This window comes from Aotus nancymaae, unplaced genomic scaffold (genome assembly GCF_030222135.1).
Source record: "Aotus nancymaae isolate 86718 unplaced genomic scaffold, 86718_ANA_hifiasm-v0.15.2.pri h1tg000032l_0, whole genome shotgun sequence".
Taxonomy (NCBI): Eukaryota; Metazoa; Chordata; class Mammalia; order Primates; family Aotidae; genus Aotus; species Aotus nancymaae.
In genome coordinates this window covers 7,631,026-7,644,490 of record NW_026988445.1, presented here as the reverse complement: position 1 = coordinate 7,644,490, position 13,465 = coordinate 7,631,026, and the positions used below count along the sequence as shown (strand labels likewise).

The window sequence follows — 13,465 nt, the reverse complement described above, 5'->3', positions numbered from 1 at the left end:
ACCTTTAAGCACACCCTCCTGGTAAGTTGTTTCCCCTATCCCCTGCCCCCCAATCTCCTATAGGGCTGATTATTTAGCCTGCTTATTGTATATTTATAAAACACTCTACTGAGATATTAATTACCTTTTCCTTGATTGTGAAAACAGGATTCTGTCTCCAAGGTAGGACCATTTTTCTCTAACACTATGTCTCATACACTTCAGCATAAGCTCTTAGTGACCTGTGCTTTCAACTCCCATGCAGAGCCACTTCCTCCAGGCATACCCACAGCCAGCATCCACATTTTAAAAGGGGTTCTGTCAACAACCCAAAGTTTCTCCTCTCTCAAGTAAACTAGATCTAGAAGTTGAGTCTAGGCCACTGGTCTAAGATACGGTAGTCAATTTAACATATTTCATTGCGTGCAACATCACAGAGAAAGAACCTGATTGCAGACCTTATTCTTTCAAAGCCAGTTTGCCCATTCCTCTTCAGAAACCTCTAAGAGTTGTTATTGGGAGTGATGATAAGAGTCCATCTGCTTAAGGAGTTCCCCTATCCCAGAACAGTAGATGTAAACACTTGACATATTATTATAGAGAGAATGTTTGTGTTCCCCTCCAATCCATTTGTTGAAATTCCAAGCCCCAGTGTGTTGGTACTGGGAGGTGGGACTTTCGGGAGGTAAATAGGTCATGAAGGTGAAATCTTTATGAATGGGACTAGTGTCCTTATAAAAGAGACCCCAGAGAGCTCTCTTGTTCTGTTTCTGCCATGTGAGGACACAGCAAGAAGTTGGTCATCTGCAACCTGAAGAGGCTCCTCTCCGGAAACAGAATCTGCTGGGGTCTTAAACTGGGCTTCCCAGCCTCCAGAATTGTGAGTGTAAATGTTTGTTGTTTAAGCTGCCCAGTCTATGGTAGTTTGCTGTAATACTTGAAACTAAGATACATATGTATGTCATCCACTCAGTTGTTTTCCTGAAATTAATGAAGTCAGCTCCAAAGGTGAATTTTCATCTCTTTTTGTAGAGATGGATGCTATTATACTTTTTAATGAACATTTATTCACAAATAAAAATAAAACATACATGTCACATCCACAGAGCAAATACTTACACTAATATACATACATACTCACAAGCTCATTATGTTCATGTTTACTATTCATTGATAACATTACATTTACCAAACCTCCTGTTTGTCAAGCACTTACAGTGTTCTAGTTAATGTTATGGCGTCTCTTATATACGGTGTCTAACTTTGTTTTAACTTCCTATGGTAAACAATATTAGATACTTAATAGTCATTTTCTAATCTGATTTTTCCTTGCAAACAGAACTTCAAATTTGTTTAGAGAGAAAATGTGTCCAAATCAAACAACGCATCACCATTTCTTTGAACCATCATAAAGATCTAGTCATTTTCTTGCTTTTGTAGCCTCCCTTCTAGCCAGAGATGCTGAGTAACACGGTTCTGGCTGAGAAGACAAAAGAAGAAATCTGCTAAGCATTTCTGGAAAAAGTTTTTATTTGCTGATGAACGGGAGCTGACATACGGGTTGCCTTCCTTTTCCCTTTCAGCTGCCTAGTCATCATTTTGCAATGTGAAACATCATTAAGGAAAGGTCAAAACAGTTGCAGAGATGTCAACCATCATGCCCTTGAATTCATGCTCACAGGTGTCTACCTCTAGATTCAGATATATTTGAGGTACTCTCTGAATTAAGATCATTCTCATTTTATATCACTTGCAGCTGAACACACTCCCCACCGATTCACCTTGTAAGGTGAATGTGACTTAAGGGAAGGACTGTAAGTCAGGGAATGACACATAATAGTAAATGCAGGGGTTTTTTTTTTCGATTAAGGTATAGACTTATACAACTTCTATGTTCTTGACATTGTACCAATTGCTATGTACAAATAAGACACAATCCCTAAAAGCATTACAAAATCTGGGTTCACCATAGGGTTTCATGATACACAAGCAAACAAACACAAATTGTTCTTTATTTTATTTCCTTCTTCTTCACATCTTGTGAATCTAAGAAAAATACCAGAATGGTCATTTCAGCTCTATTTTAGAAGAGTACAATCTCTAAGTAAAAAGAAACTGTAAATGTTTATAAATGTAACTAGAGCCTAGTAGAAAATAAAGCCGTGCAAGTGTGTTTAGCTCCTAATCTTATTAACCAGATTAGTGACACACAGTCTGCCCAAAGTTAATGAAAGCAGTGAAGTTCTTTGACTTCAGTAGATATATATCTGAACAGAGATAAACTCGCTTCAAACCTGTATGATGTTTTTCTAAGCATTTGTGCCAAGCATGATAGCTCAAACTTCATTCTCAGTTTCAAAGCTTCCCTTTCCTGAATAAGAGGCAAACTGTCACATTCGTTTTTAGCAAATTAAAATCAGTTAACTTGAAAAGCTCTTGGCCCCAATGCAGAGAAAATTGTTTGCATAATAATAACTTATTTCCTCTTTTAAAAGGTGGACTTCTGCCTGAATGCGTCTATAACCTTTTAAGAAAATGACATTCTCAAATCTCAAGCGTATTGGGTTGCAGTTGGCACTTGAAGCTGGGGACATGCAGAGCTGGCTAATGTCAGCAGCTGTAGGACTGTCAAGAAAAATAGGCGGAAGGGACACTTTAATTATAAGTAGGCTTGCAAGGCATTCCAACTTTCAGCTACTCAACCCAGTGGACCAAACACCTCTGACTACCTCAAGTGTGGCCTTGCTGAGTGCTTCCATATTTAGGGGTTATTAGAAAGGACTGAAGCAAGTGACCTATAACGAGGAAGGACTCAGGGCAGGCTCTGAACCTCCTCAGAGGTACTGTAATAAACTGGCCTTGGAAGGGCTTTGATGCTGCCTTTGCATACTGTATATGAGCTTTCCGCTCAGTCATTTCCTCTGCACTTTGGTAGCACAGCATGAAGCCTGCTATTAGAAAAAAGGTTTATTGCTACCTTGCAAACATTTATTGGGTAATATCTAAAACATGGTGTCAAGTTATAGTAATGTGCTGTTCTGGGAACCTTTTTGAGAATTTTAGTGTTTCAGAAAATGGTCCTTTGAGAATTCTTCTGTTTTAGAAATGAAAAGTAGTAGATATGTATGTGCGTGTACATAATATGCTCACATATCCTCTGATTACTTGCTAGAGATGTACCATTTTTCTTTCAAGAGAAACATCTATTCCTAAGATAGATCATTCTTGGAATTTTCAAAGAGTATACCTCAGAAAACAAATATACAGATTTACCATTGGCCTGCAGATATTATTTGTCTGTGTTTATGCTAGGTCACTGATACGACACACATTTTAATCCCCAAGGGAATTTATTTGGTGGTGGTATCTACTCAACCAAGCTGAAGCTTATCTAGTGCATAAGAAAATAGTCAATATGAGCTTCATGCAGACTTACGTTGTTAATGCAGAAGAGGCAAAAAGAATTCACCTTTAACTGTTATGATGGAAATGTGTGCAGTGACACTTAACTATGTCTGTGCAAATCCTCTTTTCTTCCCCCACAGGTATCTGGAAAGTACCTTATATAGCGAGGTGCTCAGAAAATGTTTACTGATTAAATAGATGATGATTAACAGATTAATAAAAGGTGAAAGTTTCTATGCATCTCTTTCCTGTTTGATGTTCAAAGACTTACCAATTGATGGAGAGTTGCTTTTCATAAACAATGTATAAAGCACTTTCCTGGATGAAGTTATGAAAAGGACGTGGGGTCAAGGAGGACTCAGTGAAGTTTAGGTGAAAAATGTGTAATGAGCAAATCATGGTAATTGGGATATCCATCACCTCAAACCCTTATCATGTCTTTGTGTTGAGGACATTTCAAATGTTCTCTTCCAGCTATTTTGAAGTATACAGCAAATTACCGTTAAGTATAGCCACTCTAGTGTGCTCCTGTACACTAGGACTTACTTATTCCTTCTATCTAACTGTATTTTTGAACCCATGAACCAACCTCTCCTCAATTTCTAGGTTGGGCTTTGGTGTCCCTTTTCTTGTGTTTTCATAGTGCCCTGTACTTATCCTTATTCGGGCTCAACACATTGCAAAACTGCAGGGGAGTTTACAGTTATGCACATTTTTTATTCTTTTTTTTTTTTTTTTGAGATGGAGTCTCGCTCTGTAGCCCAGGCTGGAGTGCAGTGGCACAATCTTGGCTCACTGTAACCTCTGGCTCCCAGGTTCAAGTGATTCTCCTGCCTCAGCCTCCCAAGTAGCTGAGAGTACAGGCACCTGCCACCATGCCTGGCTAATTTTTGTAATTTTAGCAGAGACGAGGTTTCACCGTGTTGGTTAGGCTGGTCTTGAACTCCTGACCTCGTGATCTGCCCACCTCAGCCTCCGAAAGTGCTGGGATTACAGGCATGAGCCACCGCGTCCGGCCAATAAATTTCTATTCTTGAAGCCACCCAGTCTGTGGTATTTTTTATGGCAGTCAAACTGAATTAAGATATATATCTAAACTGAGCTCATTAAAAGCAGTTCCTGATTGGCAGAAAGGTTATATATATATATATATATATATATATATATATATATATATATATATATATATATGGCTCTTTGAAAGTTCTCACTGCATGGATGAGAAATCCCAGATTGAGGTTCTTAAATTTTAAAAAAGAGAAATAAAGGAATTAATTCAACAGTCTCCTAATCTTTCTGCCTTCAGTTTTTTCTCCTTTTGACTATTCTCTGGACACTGCATCCAGAGGTGATATTTTGACACAAAAATTCACATGATGTGTCTTATTTTTCTACTCAAAATCTTCCCATTGGCACCCTATCTATTATCCTAAAGCATAAACTGCCATTGCAGTCAGTTCACCTGCAATAAGCTCTCTTCCCCCTAGGCCTTTCGCATAGGTTGTTTACTCTTCTTGTGATCCCAGTTCCCTGCTCCTCCCTCTCCTCCACACTTTTCAATAATTAAATTCTACTCAGCTTTCAGAGTTCAGTCAAGGTATCCTGTCTTCTTTGGTCAGCCCTCGTGGTTTTCTGAAAGCTGGAAAGATACCCTCTTCTTTAATCCCCGCCCACTCTAGACATCCCCTTTAGGTCCCTGTGTTGTGAGTAACTGTTTTCTTGTCTGTCTCTGGCACTATATTATACACTCTTAGAAGGCAAGGACTACTTCTCTTCATTGTATACCTAGAACTTAAACCAATAACTGACATGTGCATGTACCCAAGTTTTCACTCAGAAAATAATTGCATGAGTCACTTGCTTTCCAGGTCTTTCTGACTGCTATGACAGTGATAACTTATAGTCACAGCCTGAAATTGGTTTCTGTACCTGAGGATTGTATCTCTCTAGTTCAAATGACCCCTAAATTTCAATCTCTCTTTAATCTCTCCTGATCCTTGGGTTTCAGTATTTCTCTGGGTTTCAGATATAAGCACAGTGTGAGAAGCTCTTCATTCTCAACATAGAAGTTTCAGGCAGGAAAGAAATAGATTCTTGGGAATGTCTGTATTCCCTCTGGCACTATTCCTCACTCCCAAAACACATTTACCCTTCTCTTAGGTTTTATTCTCTCTCCCTTTTTACTTCTTCCTCCTTCTCACAATTATGTGAATTAACTGCCTAGATTAGTCTGAATTCAGACTGCATTAATATGAATTTAGGTGACATAAAAGATCTCTTTCAGTACTGCTTAATCTTACCAAATGATGCATACTATACAATGAAAAATGGCATTTTTTTTTTCTATTGGCTTTTTCCTTTGGTTTCTGGTAGAGTTTTCCTTTAGTGGTATTTTGGCAAGTAAGACAATCCAGTTATTTTTAAAAGCATATTAGTAGAAACTCACCAGAAGTCAATATACTGGTCCAAGAATAATTAACTGATTGACTTTATTGTTTATGACACTTTATAATGTTCCTTTTGATGTGAAGGCTTATCTTGGGAGAAATGCACTTTTCAAATAAAAACGATCATGTTTAAACAAACTGCTTCTAGTATCAAATATGGTACTAAAAAACAAAACAAAATAAACACTCAGTTTTTATTTAAAATGGTGGGCAATTTACTTTCTTTTTGTTTGGGATCTGATTCAAGTGCCTCAATTGAGCTTATTGCAGAACTAACTAAAGCTCAAAGGAAAAATTTTAAAAATGATTTTATAGCAATGACATCATTATATAAAATGTTGGCATTTCATATTTTCCAAACAGAAACTTGGAAATAACAGAATACAAGTTAAATGAAACAAATTGAAACTAATCCAATTCTCTGTTTTTCTTTCCTTTTTTTTTTAAAAAAAAAAAACAAGCTTTTTATTGCCAGCTTTTACTTTGCATAATAATATATGATGAATTGTCCAAGAAAGACCCAGTGGGTACATTTCTCTTAGAAATAAGCCTCTCTGTGCAACAGGAGGCCAAGATCTTGGGCAACATACTTACATAATCATGTAAGATTTTCCTTGTTGCTAACAATTGACTAACCTGGGCATTTGTCAAATACATAAACACAAGGAGGTCACTGATCACCAGAGGATTGAAAACACAAATCACTCTATTCAAATCCATCCCTATTTCTAGAAAAACAATACCAACTTAAAGCATATATCTTACTAGCAATAGGACTAGCAAAATTATCTTGGTATACCAGAGCTACATATTATACATAATTGCTACTTATGGATTTAATTACTCTGAATCATTATACACATGGCTACAACTGTAAACTTTATAATATTTTGCTGACATACCTTCTAAAAGAGTTTTTGAAAAACTATGAATCCACTTCTGTATTTGCATGTGACATATAAAGTGTTTCATTGTAATTTAAAATAGTAGTCAAAGATATGCTTTTCATTATAACTATTACTATTTTATAATACTTTTATAAAATTTATCACAAAACTGAAATATTTTTATAAAAGAAAAACTATTGAAAATATATCTCTTGATAGATGTATGGGATTTCATTTCACCAATTATTCACTAATACATGAATGAATATTTGTTATTGTAAGAAGGAGGCAGGGTTAAGTGGAAATTTAAAAGAAGAAAAGGTATTAGGCCACCACATAGCATGGGGCTTATAAACATTATTAATAATTTTTATTAAGAGCATTATTTACAGGAGAATTCATCATTTATTTGTAAGTTATACCAAATAAACAGTATTAATAAACATACATTAGTGACAAATTAGCAGATCAAAAATTAATAAGTGAGAGCAATTTGGGGAAAAATTATTGAAAATGTTTTCTGAGTCTGAATAAATAATTAGAAAAAATGTTAACAAATCCCAATATATATTTCTTTTTTAAAAAATATTTTATTGCATTTTAGGTTTTGGGGTACATGCGAAGAACATGCAAGATTGTTGCATAGGTACACACATGGCAGTGTGGTTTGCTCCCCATCACCTATATCTGGCATTTCTCCTGATGCTATCTCTCCCCAACTCCCCACTCCCCACTGTCCCTCCCCTAGTTCCCCCACTACAGACCCCAGTGTGTGATGCTCCCTTCCCTGTGTCCATGTGTTCTCATTGTTCAACACCCGCCTATGAGTGAGAACACACGATGTTTGATTTTCTGTTCTTGTGTCAGTTTACTGAGAATGATGGTTTCCAGGTTCATCCATGTCCCTATAAAGGACGCGAATTCATCGTTTTTTATGGCTGCGTAATATTCCATGGTATACATGTGCCACATTTTCCCTGTCTAGTCTCTTATCAATGGGCATTTGTTTGGTTCCAAGTCTTTGCTATTGTAAACAGTGCTGCAGTGAACATTCGTGTACATGTGTCCTTGTAATAGAATGATTTACAATCCTTTGGATATATACCCAGTAATGGGGTTGCTGGGTCAAATGGAATTTCTATTTCTAGGTCCTTGAGAAATCGCCACACTGTCTTCCACAATGGTTGAACTAATTTACACTCCCACCAACAGTGTAAAAGTGTTCCTATTTCTCCATATCCTCTCCAGCATCTGTTGTCTCCAGATTTTTTAATGATCGCCATTCTAACTGGCGTGAGATGGTATCTCAATGTAGTTTTGATTTGCATTTCTCTAATGACCAGTGATGATGAGCATTTTTTCATATGTTTGTTGGCCTCATGTATGTCTTCTTTTGTAAAGTATCTGTTCATATCCCTCACCCACTTTTGAATGGCTTTTTTCTTTTAAATCTGTTTTGGTTCGTTATAAATTCTGGATATCAGCCCTTTGTCAGATGGGTAAGCTGCAAAAATTTTTTCCCATTCTGTTGGTTGCCAATTCACTCTAATGACTGTTTCTTTTGCCGTGCAGAAGCTGTGGAGTTTGATTAGGTCCCATTTGTCTATTTTGGCTTTTGTTGCCAATGCTTTTGGTGTTTTGGTCATGAAGTCCTTGCCTATGCCTATGTCCTGAATGGTTTTGCCTAGGTTTTCTTCTAGGGTTTTTATGGTGTTAGGTCTTATGTTTAAGTCTTTAATCCATCTGGAGTTAATTTTAGTGTAAGGTGTCAGGAAGGGGTCCAGTTTCTGTTTTCCGCACATCGCTAGCCAGTTTTCCCAACACCACTTATTAAACAGGGAATTCTTACCCCATTGCTTGTTTTTGTCAGGTTTGACAAAGATCAGATGGTTGTAGATATGTTGTGTTGCCTCTGAGGCCTCTGTTCTGTTCCATTGGTCTATATCTCTGTTTTGGTACCAGTACCATGCTGTTTTGATTACTGTAGCCTTGTAGTAGAGTTTGATGTCCAGTAGTGTGATGCCTCCTGCTTTGTTCTTTTTGCTTAGAATTGACTTGGCTATGTGGGCTCTCTGTTGGTTCCATATGAAATTTAAGTTGGTTTTTTCCAGTTCTGTGAATAAGGTCATTGGTAGCTTGATGGGGATAACACTGAATCTGTAAATTACTTTGGGCAATATGGCCATTTTCACGATATTGATTCTTCCTAACCATGAACATGGAATGTTTCTCCATCTGTTTGTGTCCTCTCTTATTTCGTTGAGCAGTGGTTTGTAGTTCTTGAAGAGGTCCTTTACGTTCCTTGTTAGTTGTATTCCTAGGTATTTTATTCTCTTTGTAGCAATTGTGAATGGCAGTTCATTCTTGATTTGGCTCTCTTTAAGTCTGTTATTGGTGTATAGGAATGCTTGTGATTTTTGCACACTGATTTTGTATCCTGAGACTTTGCTGAAGTTGCTTATCAGTTTCAGGAGATTTTGGGCTGAGACGATGGGGTCTTCTAGATATACAATCATGTGGTCTGCAAATAGAGACAATTTGACTTCCTCCTTTCCTAATTGAATACCCTTTATTTCTTTTTCTTGCCTGATTTCTCTGGCTAGAACTTCCAATACTATATTGAATAGGAATGGTGAGAGAGGGCATCCTTGTCTAGTGCCAGATTTCAAAGGGAATGCTTCCAGTTTTTGCCCATTCAGTATGACATTGGCTGTGGGTCAATATATATTTCTTTTATCTAAAAATAGAATATTGATTTATAAGAAATAATAGTATAACTTTCAATCTCTTCCTCCTTAAAATCACATAAAATATACAACTGAGATATAGACTGAGATACAAGGTAATTGAAAATATTCATCTAGCCCTTTTTTATTGGCTATGGGAGAAATAAAAAGATGGTGTGTTTTGCAATAGAGTGAAATTTTCTAGCATGCTTTTTAATAAAGTTTGAATATTCTAATCATTAGATAGTTAGATAGATAGCTCAACTGATCGATCAATCTCTTAATCAACAGGCCAGATGCAGTGGCTCATGCCTGTAATCCTAGCACTTTTAGAAGGCTGAGGTAGGTGGATTACTTGAGGTAAAGAGTTCAAGACCAGTCTGGCCAACATGGTGAAACCCCACCCCATCTCTACTAATAATACAAAAATTAGCCAGATGTGGTGGCGAGCGCCTGTAATCCCAGCTACTGGAGATGCTGAGATATAAGGATTGTTTGAACTCAAGAGGCAGAGGTTGCAGTGAGCTGAGATCGTTTCACTGCATTCCAGCCTGGGCAGCACAGCAAGACTGTCTCAGAAAAAAAAAAAGATAGATAGATAGATAGATAGATAGATAGATAGATAGATAGATGATAGATAGATGATAGATAGATAGATAGATAGATAGATAGATAGATAGATAGACAGATAGATAGACAGACAGATAGGTAAGGCACAGAGCCTTGCCATGAGTTTACTGCCTGGGTAAAATCCGGCATTGGAGGATACAGAATTTCTTATTGATAGTATTTGCCTTGCTTCCATAGATTTATTCCTCTGGGTGATGCATTCTTTAACAATAGTTGTGGTATGAAAAAGGAGACATTTAAACAAAAGTTTACATTGAGAAAGGGCAAGATGGCCAACTAGGCTCTGCCATGTGGAACAGCTGCCACCGAGGGGCTGAGACAACTGTTGTATTCCTAACAGATCTTCAGCAGGAAGGCACTGAGAGTGGTCAGAGGGAAGATGCAGAAGCTGGGCTTTAGGGGAAGGAAGCTGGGAACCCTGCACAAGGCTACTGTGAATCAGGACTTGTTTCTGATTCCCAAAGACTCTGGGGAAATGGGTGAGTAGAACTGGCAAGGAACAACATGTTCTTACCTTGGGCCTCTGGAATAACTGCAAGAAGAGACTCCTTGACCAACATAGACACTCCACTTGGCAGAGAATGCTGCTTAGAGAAGTGGTAGGGTTAGCAAACCAGCTGATGTAGAGATCAGAGGGTTTGGTGTGGAAGCATCAGTAGTGGAACATGACCAGGAAACGCCATCCTCCTGGGCTCAACTTGCTCCCATAGGAGACTTTAACCCTAGCAGAACTGTCAGACCTGAACTCTAGCAGGCAGTCCTGCTTATCAGGAAATGCGAGAACTCCAAAAAACCATACAATTACATGGAAATTGAATAACTCATTTCTGAATGACTTTTGGGTAAATAATAAAAGTAAGGCAGATATCAAGAAGTTCTTTGAAACTAAGAACAAAGATACAACATACCACAATTACTGGGATACAGGCAAGGCAGTGATAAGGGGGAAATTTATAGCATGAAATGCTCACATCAAAAAGTTAGAAAGATCTCAATTTAACATCCTAACATCAAAACCAAAAGATCTAGAGAATAGAGAAAGACAACCCAAAAGCTAGCAGAAGACAAGAAATAACCAAAACCATAGCTGAACTGAAGGAGATTGAGACATGAAATGCCATTCAAAAGATCAACAAATCGAGGAGCTGTTTTTTGAAAAAAAAATAATAAAACAGATAGACCACTAGCTAGACTAATAAAGAAGAAAAGAGAGAATATCCAAACAAATAGATTTAGAAATGATGAATGAAAATCCTACCACTGACCCCACAGAAATACAAATAACTATCATAGAATATTATGAACACCTCTATGCACATAAACTAGAAAATCTGGAAGAAATGAATAAATTCCTGGACACATACACCCTCTCAAGACTGCACCAGGAAGAAATTGAATCCCTGAACAGATCAATAAGAAGCTCTGAAATTGAGTCAGTAATAAATAGCCTACCAACTAAATAAAGCCTGGGACCAGCTAGATTCACAGCTGAATTCTACCAGATGTACAAAGAAGAGCTGGTACCATTTCTACTGAAACTATTCTAAAGAAACAGAGGCGAAGGAATTCCTCCCTAACTCATTCTATGAAGTCAGCATCATCCTGATACCAAAACCTAGCAATGACATAACAACAACAACAAAAACCTTCAGGCCAATATCCTTTAAGAACCCTGATGCAAAAATCCTCTACAAAAAATTGGCAAACTGAATCTAGCACCACATAAAAAAGATTATCCACTATGATGAAGTAGGGTTTATCCCTGAAATGCAAGGTTGGTTCAACCTATGAAAATCAGTAAATGTGATTCATCACATAAACAGAACTAAAGACAAAAACCACATGATTATCTCAATACATGTAGAAAGGCCTTCAATAAAATTCAACACTTCTTCATGTTAAAAACTCTCAATAAACTAGGTATTGAAGAAACACACCTCAAAATAATAAGAGCTGTCTATGACACACCCATAGCCAACATCATACTAAATGGGCAAAACGTGGAAGCACTCCCTTTGAAAACAGGCACCAGACAAGGATGCCTTCTCTCACCACTCCTACTCAACATAGCATTGGAAGTCCTAGCCAAAGCAATCAGGCGAGAGAAAGAAATAAAGGGCATCCAAGTAAGAAGAGAGGAAGTCAAACTATCCCTGTTTGCAGATGACACAATTCCATACCTAGAAAATCCACAGCCTTGGCCCAAAAGCTCTTCCAGATGATAAACAACTTTATCCTGTCTCAGCATACAAAATCAATGCACAAAAATTACTAGCATTCCTAAACACTAACAACAGTCAAGGGAGGAGCCAAATCAGGAATGCAATCCCCTTCAAAATTGCCTCACACACATAAGTAAAATATCTAGGAATACAGCTAACCAGCATTATGAAAGATCTCTATGAGGAGAACTGCAAAATACTGCTCAAAAAAAAAAAAAAAAAAAAAAAAAATTCAGAGATGACACAAACAAATGAAAAAACATTCCATGACCATAGATAGGGCTGAACTTGCTTTTCAGTAAAATTAGTATTGTTAAAATGGCCATACTGCCCAGAGCAATTTACAGATTCAATACCAATGACATTCTTCATAGAACTAGAAAAACCTATTTAAAAATTCCTATGGAACCAAAAAAGAGCCTGAATAGTGAAGGCAATCCTAATCAAAAAGAACAAAACAGGAGGTATCACATTTTACAACTTCAAACTATACTGCAAGCCTACAGTAATCAAAACAGCATGGTACTGGTACAAAAAGAGGCACATAGACCAATGGAACAGAATAGAGAGCCCAGAAATAAGGCCATACATCTACAACCATCTTATCTTCGACAAAGATGACAAAAAAAAAAAAAAAAATCAATGGGGGAAAAGACTCCCTATTCAATAAAAGATGCTGGGATAACTGGCTAGCCATATGTCGAAGATGTAAACTGGACCCCTTCCTTAGACCATATGTAAAAATCAACTCAGGATGAATCAAAGACTTAAATATAAAACCCAAAATTATAAAAACCCTGGAAGACCACCTAGGCAATACAGTCTTGGAAGTAGGAACAGGCAAAGATTTAATGACAAAAACACCAAAAGCAATTGCACCAAAAGCAAAAACTGACAAAAAGGACCTAATTAAACTTAAGAGCTTCTACACAGCAGAAAAAACCATCAACATAGTAAACAGACAACCTATAGAATGGGAGGAAATTTTTGCCAACTATGTATCTGACAAAGGTCTAATATTCAGCATTTACAAGAAACTTAAATTTACTAGAAAAAAACAACCCCATTAAAAAGTGGGCAAAGGGCATGAAGAGACACTTTTCAAAAGAAGACATATATGAAGCCAACAGGCATATGAAAAAAAAAAAACCCTCAATATCACTGTTGCT

At 37.2% G+C, this 13,465-nt stretch overlaps 1 long non-coding RNA gene across 1 annotated transcript in view; it reads right to left on the bottom strand.

Moving 5' to 3' along the window:
* Positions 1-9,040: 9,040 nt before the first annotated feature.
* LOC135277473 (uncharacterized) overlaps positions 9,041-13,465 on the bottom strand; it is a 102,115-nt gene continuing 97,690 nt past the window's right edge. Inside the window, exon 3 of the long non-coding RNA XR_010345077.1 lies at positions 9,041-9,239. This is a non-coding gene — a long non-coding RNA (uncharacterized LOC135277473). The remainder of the gene's footprint in view (positions 9,240-13,465) is intronic.